Here is a 12,877-nt window from a genome sequence, read left to right as displayed (position 1 = left end):
ACAACACCTATATTGGCATACCCAGATTGGAACAAGGAATTTCATGTTCACGTGGACGCATCCAACAATGTAATCGGAGCAACTTTGGCACAGACAGGCAACCACTGACTAGATCACCCGATATATTTTGCCAGCCGACTACTATCAAAAGTAGAATAGAACTACAGTACGACAGAACGAGAAGCCTTAGGAATGGTCTATGCAGTGCAGAAGTTCCAATATTACTTGTTAGTGACATCGTTCGTGTTTTATGTTGACCATCAAGCTCTATTGTACCTGGTGAATAAACCTATCATCCAAGGAAGAATCAGCCGGTGGCTACTCTTGTTGCAGGAATTCACCTTCAAGATCATTGTATGGCCCAGGAAGCATCATGTCAATGCAGACCATCTGTTGTGAATTAAAACAAGTGAACTGGAGAATGGAGTGAACGATGATTTCCCTGATGCACAGCTATTCCAACTTGTAGTACTACCAAAATTGTACACGAGTATTGGAGAATATCTTTCCACGAGACAACCACCGAAGGACATGCCACAAAATTAAAGGTGGAAGTTAGTAATCAAGAGCCATACATTTCAATTGATTAATGGATTACTGTACAAAATGGGGCTCGATCACATCCTGCAACAATGTGTTAGAAGACGAAATACCGAGTGTTGAAGGAAGCACATGAGGGTCCAGCAGGAGGGCATATTCGAGGTGATATCACAGCACGAAAAATATTGCTGGCAAGATTGCGGTGGCCAACAGTGTACAACGACGCACGTGAATGGGTCGTTGAGTGTGACACTTGCCAAAGGGCCAAAAAACCACTAAAGAGATACTTTATGCCACTTCACCCCTCACACGTGCAGGAACTCTTTAAAAGATGGGGATTGGACTTCATCGAACCTCTGAAAGCAAGCAAAACTAGAAGGTGTCGATACATTGTCGTAGTGACAAAGTATTTGACCAAGTGGGTGGAGGCACACGCACTACTGGATAACTCAGCAGTAAGCATAGCGAGATTTATTTATAAGCAAATAATTACCAGGTACGGGATTCCACTGCAGTTGACAAGTGATAGGGGAGGACACTTCGTTAACCATGTTATCCGACTGCTCACTACTGAATTTAAGATCTATCATTCATTATCGAGCCCGTACTACCCAAGAACAAACGGACAGGCCGATGGTATGAACAAGATCCTGGTAGCAATAATCTACAAGTCATGTGCAGTTGAAGGTGAAGACAGGGAGGAAAAAATGCCCTCTGCCCTTTGGGCATACCGCACAACATACAAGGTGACAACGAGACACCGTTCTAGTTGATGTTCGGACAGGAGGCAGTGGTACTAGCAAAATTCATGATACCAAGTCTGAGGATCGCGTTGGAGAATAAGTTAGGCGACATGGAAAAGTTTGAGGGAAAGGTTGCATAATCTGAACAAACTCAAGGAAAAGCGGCTATTGGCACAATGGGCCATGGAGGTGACACAAAACAGGTGCAAGGCATGGCATAATAAACACCAGAAACTAAATAAGTTCCAACCAGGACAGCTAGTGTTGAAGTATGATGGACAGAATGAAATTAAACCAGGAAAACTTAAAGTCAGATGGGTCGGGCCATACCAAATTCGAGAAGTAAGTGACAACGGAGCAATAAAGTTGTGGACATTAGATGGACAACAAATACCAAAGGCAATCAATGGTTCAAAGCTAAAGATGTACCATGCAAGGATGACCCCCTCATCATTGAAGGAGGACCAAATTCGGAGGGAGAAATAAAAAACAAAACAAATTGAAAAAAAAATGAAAAAAGGAGGAAGAGTGTCACCACATGGTTACCATACGGTAACTTAAGTAAGCTGGAAGGCACTGTACGGCTACTTCAATCGCTGTACTGCCTTCTTAAAACTCCCATGTTTGTACGGAAAAAGGAGGAAAGATTGGATTGGACCATACGAACCTTTAAAAACGAGTATGGATTGTGTCTTAGGGAGTCTCCACTTGCACCGCACGGATTTTGTCTTGGGGGAGTTATTTGTTTAGATGCACAAACATTGTACAGCCTTTTTAAAAGATCCTCATACCCGTATGGAAAAGGTAGTAATAATTGTTGTGGTGTTTTATATGCCCATACGTTTCATGCATTTTTTGATTGGCGTCATACGGATTTTGCCTTTAAGAATTTCCAATTATCCGTACAGTATTTGCTCAAGTGGACACCATATGGTCCCTTCATGTGCTGTTGTAACCGTACGGAAAGGAGGGTCGATACAGAGTTTTGTTTTGCAAATTTCATATTGATCGTACGGCAATTGCTAGGTTCCTATTTTTTTGGGAGATCGAAGCATTTTGTATCATGTGTCTGGAAATCTTCGAGGGCTCTTCAACCAGGCGAGAACAGAGCTGCATTGTTAGTTCTCGAGGGTTGGTTATCAAAGGTCTGGAAATTTGAAATATCCCTGATGGATCTCTTCTGCTGATCTTCTGTAATTTTATATTTTTAAATCTGTTTTCTTGTTTATTTATGTTTTCTTGCAAAACTATAGACAGAAGTGCAAAAAGGTTTGTTTGTTTTTGATGGTTTTATAACATAGAATGGAATAGGGAACAGCAACCATGAAACAAGACTGAAATAAATAAGATATTCAGTAAAAATCAAAATTATTGCAAACCGTACCAGGCAAATTTGTCTAAATTATAGAGCCAAGCAATAAATCCAATGCATTTCCCAATGCTCACATACAAATTTGATGTCAAACTGGAAGGTGAAGATTGTTCTTGAATCCAGCATACATTTGGAGGCGAATACAAGCAATACTCTATACACCACGTGGTGTATCTGCTGCAAATGGCATCCCAGAGGCTGCAATGAACCCCGTTCTAACTGGAAAGATGATATGCCACGCTGAAACCCCAATGAGAATTGATGCCTCTTTCCTTAATCACCATGCACAATGCCTAAGAGATTCAGTGCCAAAGATTGTTGAGGGCTACATCCCAGCCAATCACTAACCTGGGGTTTGCATCCCAAACTAGAAATCGCTCATTCAAAGCAAATTCATAAACAAGTTGTCAAATATGCAAAAGATGATCTTAGAATGAAGCTTCTATCTCCTTATAACCGCTCTCAATTGCAAATCGAACCCTAACTATCTCCAAGTGGCGTTGGGTAGTGAAAGTGTTATAATTTCTTATTATAAAGTGGTCATGTTACTAGAAAATGACCTTTTTCCTCATAGACAGAACTCTGTGCACTGAATTGCCCTGAGACCAAAGAGAAAGATTTAGAGAATTTCGAGACCTTTCCAACAAGCTATCACACCATAGGATGCGCATCCAGATGAGGCCAAAAACCCCTTATTACTCCAAAATGGCTAATAACTTAGCCTTATTTAATTATTAAAAGCTAACTTCGGAAATATTAAAAATATAACCCAAACAGCCACAAAATGCCCAACTGACATCACAAACCATAAAATCATCCTGTCACATGTCTGTGACTAAAGTCGAAAATCAAGGATGCACTGGCAGTCTCATCCCTAAAATCTAGGGATGCTCCTAAAATTTAGGAAACAAGCCCTATCCCTCTGAAACTGAACCCAAAGAGTAATCTCATGGAGACCCAACCCTGGGCAAGATCATACCTTCTAAAAAGTAGGAACTACCTCCTAAAAACAAGGAACGTCTCCCAACTGATCAATAACTGCTAGAACATCAAGCCCCCAAGATTGAATAACCATATTGGGTCTCTATCCAACCTTGTCAGCCTACAAGACCCCATAATAAGCTGACTCACATGTCTCTGCTAGACTGAGCTAAAAGAGGGACATGACAAAATTTGGAGAAATTTTGTGATTTTGAAGGCTGGGAGTTCGAAGATTGATGCATTTTGAGAAGATTTTAGGTCATTTCAACGGACGCTTTCAAGGCTCGATCAATTGCAAAATGCCTAGGGAGAGCATTTTAGATCCGTGCAAAGCTTCTCAAATCTGATCGTAGAGGTGGAGAGGAAGATTGGCCGAGTGAAGCTTTGAGGAGGATTTTTAATTTTTAATTTGTTGCATGTTGTATTCGAACCCTGATCGGCTCATACCTACATTCTTGTTTTGTTGAGCTTGTTTCGAGAGCACGGCGAGGGAGTTTGTGTTTGCATTCATTTTGTCCTCATAAAACCATCAAAAGGCATATTGAGTGGTGTGCCCGTACGTTGTTATCCGTATAGCTCTTGTAGGTAGCACTTTCAACACGTTCATAAAAAGGGTTGTACGGATCCATACGCATCCAAGAAGGAAAAGAATTGGTGTGTGCACAGAAATAACTGACCTAACGCAGCAAGAGAATAAATGGAGTCTGCGGGCAAGAGAAAATGGAAAAAAACTATTAGAAGAATCTATAACTGAGAAGGGCATGAAAATGTCGACCACAGGTAACCCGAATGAAGGCACCAGTAGAGGCAGCAAGCAGAAACGTAAGGCTCAGGCACCTGCAACCACTGAGATCACACCACAGAATATAGCATTGAAAGGATTGAGTGGTATGGACTGTAGAAAGTGGTGGCAGGAAACTCAGGACAGTCACCCAGTAAAAGCCAGCATCAGAAGGGCACAAGTGGAATGGGCAATTCGGATGCCTTTTTTTTGCATTCGAGAATACGAGGGTTTCCTACGCCTCATGATTGAGACTTATGGTAGGGGCTCTCGGAAGAGCACATTTTAGTACTTGGGAACAGACCTAGTAATTTCATTCAAAGCAACAGATTTAACACGGGTGTTTGGCATACCAGGGCCATAAGGAAAGAAGGTTCAGCCTAAGAAGATTTCCATGGAGGTAAAAATGTTATTGATTAGACTGGTATGCGGAGACATGACTGAAGCAGAACAGGAAGTGCTGGCTGAGACATCAAAAGGTAGGGGATTGAAGAAAACAAACATCCAGAAGGGGACCGTGGTGATGCCTAATTGATTTAGTTAAGAGCAGACTTATGGGATCAAGTAGGGCATCCGATATCTCCTTTCCGCAGGTATCTATGATGAATGGCATAATGAATGGAAAGGTGTATGATTGGGCATCTATGCTAGCTGAACGTATGCATGAATTTATGACTCTCCAACATAAGACATTTTATATGCCGCATTATGCCATAGGTCTCTTCCTCAATGCTATAGCACGGATGATTCTAGAGGATAGGTTGGAGGTGAGACCTGGACCATTAGCTCTCAGGGAACCTCCTATCATGCAATAGAAACATAGAGTCAACCACTAGGCAAAAGGGCTCTGCAAGACAGAAGAGACCTTGGCTAGATATAGGAGGTGATACGGACAATGGCCGACAAGAGCCATCTTCTGAGGAGAACAGCTTGGGAGAGAAGGAAGGGGAAGATGATGACGAAGAGGTTGAGATTGTCACAGCCACTCCCTTGTTATTTCCGCGCCCTACACTTTCGGTCACTTCCTCTCTAGTCCCAGCGGGTCTGCGCATGGCTCATATACCAGGGTTTGGTCAAACATGGCAGTCGATAGTGATGACTGCAACACGCCAGCAAGCGGTTATAGTAGCAGCACCCTAGCAACATAGGGTAAGACCTCCCTTAGTCACACCAGCAGTTGGGTTTGCCATGGAGTTTGCACGGGTGGCAGCACTTGTCAACCGAGAAAGTATGTCAGCTCCTATTGAAGCACTTCCGGTAGTAGAAACCGTGGCACCTGCCGAAGCACAACCAGCACCAAAATCTATGGCACCTATAGTAGAGAGTGTGTCGAAGGGGGAAGAGGAGACTGCCATGGACGTACCCAACTTACCAATACCAAAAATAGCAGAGAGCCAAAGTACGCCTGGTGTGCACTTGGATGTGGTAGGGTCGGATGCAGTAGTTACGATAGATACAGCACTCTCAGCATCACCTGAGCATGATAGGGAGAGTAGAACTCAACGGTTGAGTACTTATTTGGGTATGCAGTTCCACCGTACTCCAGGTCCTTGGATGGCCTATATGCAGACACCGACACGGGATGACATTCCGAAGGATGACACTCAGCAAGCACATGTAGCAGAGCCATTTCAGGATGTGGGACCATCGCATAGTGTTGTTGAGCGTATAGCGGAAGTAGTAGAGACGGCTATGGGTGTGGAGTAGGAACATCTAGTAGCAGGGGAGATGGGGATGAGAGAGGCAATTCTTGCTAATGTAGCAACTCTAGCGACGCGGGCTCGCCAAGTGTTAGCTTCGGCGGAGACTCAGGCGTTGGACTCAATAGTGAAGGAGCTAGAGGGAGTCATATCTTTTATGTGATTAGGATGCCCAGCTGCCTTTATAGTTTGTTTTAAGGAGCGGGGATGGCCGGATGTGGAGACTGCAAAGATGCGACAGGACTGGGCCACAACGAGAGATTCTAGGATGGAAAGCCGAGTAGAGGCTTTGATTCGTGAGGTAGTGAAATTATACAGGGAGGCATAGTACACTCTTCGGAGGAGCCAGGCAGATCAGGTAGCAACCAAGAGGGCTCGAGAAGAGTCAGCTGCCAGGTTGGCGTCAGAGAGGGCGGCCTAGGAATCCGAGAGGACAGCCCTGTTAGACAGACAAAGTCAGCTACAAAAGTTGGCAACAGAAAAGGAACAGTTGGTAGCTTAAAAGGAACAAATGGCAGCAGGAAAGGAGAAAGAGTTGGGGAAAACTGCAGATATGATGCAGTCAGCTCTAGAGCTTGAAATGGAGGCAAAAGCAGAACTGAAGGTTAGGGAAGAGCAAGTCTACAAGCTACGGGTGGAGCTGAACGAGTTGAGAGCGCGGACGGCCACTACGCTAGGGATGCATCCCTCTGTTTAGTATTTATGTATTGATGTACTTTGGTTATTTTGAATTTTGTTGTATTGTCGTCCGGAGATGACTTTTCTTTTGGGGGGGGATGATGTTGTCGGTAAAATTGTAAAGCAACCGACGAGTCCCTTCGGGAAGGTTCTTGTTATGTAGCTGACGGGCCCCTCGGTGATTGTTATGTAACCGACAGACCCCTTCGGGAAGGTTTTGGAAAGTATATATACACCTTCCGAGATCATTGTAATCATGAAAAGCATTATGTAATCTCTTTGGCATATGTGAATAATAAAAGAAGTATTGTTTTTTTGTCTATTGTCTGTGTGCATTAATCTATTTACCCCATACGGTAAACACAAAGAACATTCGAGTTAGGTCTATATTAAATATTAAAATTTCAACAGCATTCAAGTATGCTTTTATTTTCTAGCCTTGGCCACTTTGGATTAGCTCTTTAATATTAACTAAATCCTTGATATTATCACAAGCCTGTAAAGCAGCTCGAGAAATATGAGATTCAATTTACTAGTATAGCACTCATTGTGACTAAAAGGTTTTGACTTAATTTACTGTAATTAGTACAAAATGTGTAAGTGTATTCAATACATTTTTCAATTTTCATTCAAATATGTAAAAAATATAAACTATATTTTATCAGACTATGCTACATTTATCATGTGTAGACATGTCTAGGAAAAAGACACATTTCTCCATACATGCACCTATTTAAGGATCTCTGGGTCCATCTATTTGGAAAATAGAATATATAATTTTATTGTCTGCGATTTTCTACATGGTATCAAACCTAAAAGATGGTAAACTTGAGATCTAAAGAAAAGATATTCTACCCTATGATTTACCTGCTCCATTTATTGCTTGAGTTTGTAATCACAACATTGAAAGGGGCCAAAAATATTGATCTCAGGAAGAAACAGAGCTTCATGAATTCTGAGGCCGCTTTTTGTATAAGTCACAACTGAAAGAAGGTAACCTCACACTCAACTGAAGAGAGGCTGCAAGACCTAGCGATTTGTAAGAGCCCTGCTGCCTCATTGTAGAATTATGCTGAAGAGTTTTGAATGCATTTTGCAATTTTTTTGGTTTTTGGGGATATATGTTTTAACTTTTTTTTGTACTTTCGGAATATATAAATGCTAAAACAATTGACACAAATTAAATTACTATGACTACCAAGGCATTAATGAACAATTGCAATTATAGAAGCTTGCAATTGCAATGAGCAATTGTATTGAGCAAAGTAAATTTCTAAAGAACCTGGTATGATATGCAGTATGTTTGGATGTCGCTGCCAAGGCAACAAACATGAAATGCCACCTTCAGTTTGCAGAATATAAGTTAAACTCCCAGCATGGCTTTAAACTTGAAACGGTACCTTGAATTTATGATCGCAGCCTATGTATTGCTGCTGCTAGAATGCCCTAACTGCCTTTAACCTGTAATGTCCCTGTTACCTCCAGAAATTGCACCCTATCTCAAGCACCAAAACACTAGAGATTTCCAGAGAACATGGGATCAGTCAAAGGTTTGGGTGGCCTATAACAAGACTGAACCTCTGGGTTATAGGCCAGTTCCAATAAGTTTTAAATAGTGAATCACTTTAAAAATGGAAAGATCAACGAAACTTGTGAAGAAAAGTGGTAAGAATGACTGATAATTTAGAAATGCATAGACAGATATGGTGATACACTAGAAGGATTTTGAAGTGAAAATAGTATTTCCTCAAACACAAGTTGAACATTTAGCAATTATGGACTGATACAATCTCTGACACATTGATCTGCACATAAGTATTTCAAAAGAAGACCCAATATTTAAAGGTATTAAAAAGAACTTAATCACATTTAACACATGCAAAAACTAGTACAACTTCTAACCAGTATAGAACAATAACAGTCACGGAAAGATGCTTAATGAGACAAATCTGAAAGGTTTCAGAAAATACACGATAAGGGATATCAATCATCAATCTGCATACGAAGACATGACACCAAAGATAGATCCCAAATGCTCAATATATTTCTCCAAGGTTCTGAAATACATCTCCAATCTGAAACAATATTGGAAACACAATGATAGCAACCAAAGGTCTCTCCTCTGTCATGTCCCCATTTTGAAGGCAATTTGATTTAATTAATTTAATTAATTAAGTTGTCCAAAATAATGAATATTTTATGACGATGACTAATTAATTATTTTAATTAAATAAATAAGTGATATTAAGTTAATTATTTATAAAGTTATCAAATAAATAAATATTAAACGGTAACTTTATATTTAATTAATTTAATAAAGTGACTTGAATTATAAAATATTCTATAAAGCCACTTAATAGATAAAATAAAATAATGTTCTAGAAGCTTCTGGAGAAAGTGGAGAAAAAAGAATAAATAGGCACCTCGGGCTTCATTCTAATCATCCAGTTGTTTATTTCTCTCTTGACATCAAATTGTGATTCAGTCACATAGTCTATTCTGGAGCCAAGTGGTTTCAGATAGTCAATTGATCTTTGGGAACGAAAACTCCCTTGGATTAGCATAACTGAGAAAGTGAAATATCTTCTGAAGGGTTGCACATTTGGAGGTGATACTTCAGTCACTTCAGCTAGGGCATCATTGGGCCTAAGGTCATTTTCAGCATTTCAGCGTTTCAGGAGGCAATTTTAGCAGGGCCGAAATTATTGGAGGTCATTTCTAGCAGGTCTGAAATTATAGGAAGCCATTAAAAAGCAGTCAGGAAAAAGCAGGCCGAAAAATAAAATCCAAAAAAAAAGCAGTCCGAAAAAAGCAGCTCCGAAAAAAGAAGTTCGAAAAAGCAAAAACGGAAAAAAGCAAATCCGGAAAAAGCAAGTGGAAAAAGCAGATCGGAAAAAAGCAAAGCAGAAGGGGCAGCATTGTAGAAAATTATTACAGCCATCTACAATCAAGTTCTTCACTTCTCATTTGGCATATTTTCTGAGAAAAGTAGGTTTTCAGCTGAGTACAAAATATAGCTTCAGCACTTCACTATTTCCATATTGTACTTGTCTTTGTTTGCCATTTGGCATTATTGGTATCAAAGGAAGGCTAGGATTTTGCAATTAAAGAGCATTGTAATTTTTAGACTATCTATATTGTAAACCTAGAGTTTGATGATCAGCTTATTAGTTTGCATGCCAATTGTTTGACAAAATGTCAATTGGCTGTAAGTTCTCTTTTTGGCATAAATAATGTTATAATTTTGCATATTAAGTGTTTATATTAATGACACTTGGTTGTAAGTGCATTAATGCCATCTTAGGTTGCATCCAAAGTATTTGTCATAATCACTAGTTGCTGTAGTTGCATATTGCAAGTAGTTAAGTCTAATATTTGTATTGAATATTGTCAAAATTAGTTGCACATTCATGTTAGGTCATTGTTTAGACACTCTGGAGTTTTTTTTTAAGTATTCTCTTTGATGCAAATTGAAACAAGAGTCATTGCAGCAATCTGAAAAGTTATATCAGTCATATGACCCCTTGTATGCAAAGTGTTTGACAAAATTTGAGCCTTCAATCAGCATTTTAAGGTCGGAATTGAGCAAGATTATTACAGTGGTATCAGAGCTTGCTTGCAAAGTGTTTGACGAAATGTCAAACAAATGAAGTATAAAGATTTTTGGTGTTTGAAGAAGTTATAACCTGTTGGGGTTATTACAGTGGTATAAGAGCTATTGACCTGCCATCCTGTTGGGTAGATTGGACATTGAATCAGTTAGTTAATCATGTTTACTTCAAGTACCCAGAAGCAGTGGGACAAGGATATGAAGAAGCTTAAACAAAATTTGAAAAGGTTGGATGAAAGTCAGAAAAGGATGAATGAATTGATGGTTTTCATGTTTACGACTACATCACAGAACAAAGACAAAGAGGAACAAGAGGTCTCTACAAGTGAGGTATCTAGAAACCTCTACAAGGAGTTTGCAGCAGTTGGTGACCAGCATATAGCCGAATCTAGGGAGGACAAAAATCAGACTAGCTTGGAGGAAGATGTTGGGCACACAATACTTCAGAAGGTAGTGGGAATGGATATTACGCAGATTGATAGTAATGGTCAACTTGATACTCAAGTTGAGACAATTGTATATAGGTCGTCAGAGGGTGATGTCACAGGTACTTGGGATGGTTTAGTTCCAACAAGCAGTGACCACAACGTAGTGGGTTCAAATGATGATTATGAGGATGTTGTTGTGCATGATGGTGAGATACTTGGTAGAGATGAGCAGACATTGAGCATTCATGACTTTGCTGAGAGAGAGTACTAGGCACAGATAGATGCTTCGTCACATGAGGTTGAGGCTGGTAGTACTTCACATGATTTGTCCAACCAGCTGAAGGTGAGCGAAGACAGTATTATGACTTCATTATCTCATCATGACAGGATGCGGGATATGATAGAGGATCACATCCGAATGATTCAGTTATAAGATAGACATAAGGGAGTTCAGGCAAAGTCTTCTTGTGTTGACTTACAGGTGAGTAGGGAAGGAATGGGAACGATGAAGTTGAGTTATTTACATCTTCTATCAGATCGTGACCATCTTCTTAGCCTTGTCGGAGACTATTCAGATGCCTTGAGGAGGAAGGAGGAGGAAGTTGACAGGCTTTCTCGCGAGCTTGAGGACACTCAAGCTTCTTTGGTGAATACTCCATTGGCATTATAGGACTGGGAGAGACATGGAGATAAGCATGGCATGGAGTTGAGTTTAGTTTCATCTTGCACTCCTGATACTCAGCTTTTTGCGGCACGTAAATCATATGTGGTCATTGATAATGTTGTGAGTTCATCTTGCATTCACATCTAGGATACAGGGACAATGTTAGACAGGTATGTGGAGTTAGTTGGTATTGGTCATATTACTCAGCTAAGGAGTGAGTTACCAGCTGATTCTAGTTTACGGATATGGACTCGAGATTGTTTCATTGGCGTTTGGGATTCAATTGACTGGAGATCTTTAATAGTTTTTGGCAACAGTGATTGTTTGGGTGCTATCATGGATTTGATTAGCAGATTGCACGGTGTTGTCTTTTCTTGTGCCAGCAGCTTGTCCGATGTTGGTATTAGTTTTTATACACCGGTGTCGGGCTTTGTTCATATATCCAGTCGACCATTCTTGCTGGAATGTATTGATGATCTTTCATATTTGGCAGTGTGTACAGATGAGTCCCAGGATCATATTGGCATTGATGACATCCAGGATGATGCAGTGGGCAGTTTTGAAGACTTAGTTTCCTTGGCAATTTCTTTTGGTACAGAGGAGTTGGATAGCGGTGCTACAGTTTTTGATACTTCATATGTTGATATGAGCTTTGGAGTTGATTCGCAGGATATGGATGGTAATACTCTAGAGACCAGTAACTTTGAGGATACTCCTTTAGACAGTGTGTCAGAGGAGGTTGGTAGGAGACAGTCTAGCCAGTGCCATCATGTGTCTAGTCAGTTGAGAGTTAGTGAGTGAGACATTGCTATCGCTTGCCAACATTTCGATGCTGCTCGTCAGTTGTTAGCAGTTTATGGATGGGGTTCTACTAGTGATGAGCAGGGAAGCAATTATCTTTCCTTGACAAAGATTCACTCCTTATGGGAGGCTATTCGGATCCTGAGACAGAATTATATGCAGTTGGTAGCCGATAGAGATTATCTTATGGAGTGGGGGATTACAGCATACGATGCATTATTGACAAAGGAAGATGAGGTGAGTGAGCTTACTCAGCAGCTCGAGGTGACTTCTGAGATTCTTGAGAGTACACAGTTGGCTTTCGAGGAGTCACAATTTCATTTGGCTAAGGTGACCATGGAGTTAGAGCGACTGCAGTCTTTACCAGATTCTGTACAGTCACAAGCTGTGGTGCCTGGTGATCCGAGGATGTCCATGGTCGAGATTGTCAAAGACAGTGGAGATGGGGATGCATCCATCCTTGATACTAACATTGGCATATCGGGTTCGTTCCCACTAGAGTCAGGTTCAGTTGAGTTGGCTGTTGTAGCAGATTGTTGTGGTATGCCTGACATAGTGGTGGCCTCTAGTACTGATGGC

General features: G+C 40.7%; 1 protein-coding gene across 4 annotated transcripts in view; it reads right to left on the bottom strand.

Annotated features, from left to right (window-relative positions):
* LOC149575837 (AFG1-like ATPase family protein) overlaps positions 1 to 12,877 on the bottom strand; it is a 259,202-nt gene that overhangs the window by 203,167 nt on the left and 43,158 nt on the right. Inside the window, exon 1 of one of the 4 annotated variants that reach the window (XM_089815719.1) lies at positions 8,766 to 10,363. The exons of the other annotated variants lie outside the window; for them this stretch is intronic. The gene's annotated coding sequence lies outside the window, so the exon portion shown is untranslated. Of the gene's footprint in view, positions 1 to 8,765; positions 10,364 to 12,877 lie in introns of those variants that run through there. 4 annotated transcript variants of the gene reach the window in all.

Source organism: Cupressus sempervirens, chromosome 1, assembly GCF_028749045.1.
Source record: "Cupressus sempervirens isolate cs-2001-9-10 chromosome 1, ASM2874904v1, whole genome shotgun sequence".
NCBI classification, from domain to species: Eukaryota; Viridiplantae; Streptophyta; class Pinopsida; order Cupressales; family Cupressaceae; genus Cupressus; species Cupressus sempervirens.
The sequence above is the reverse complement of the archived record's forward strand: the minus strand, read 5'-3'. Positions and strand labels throughout refer to the sequence as shown.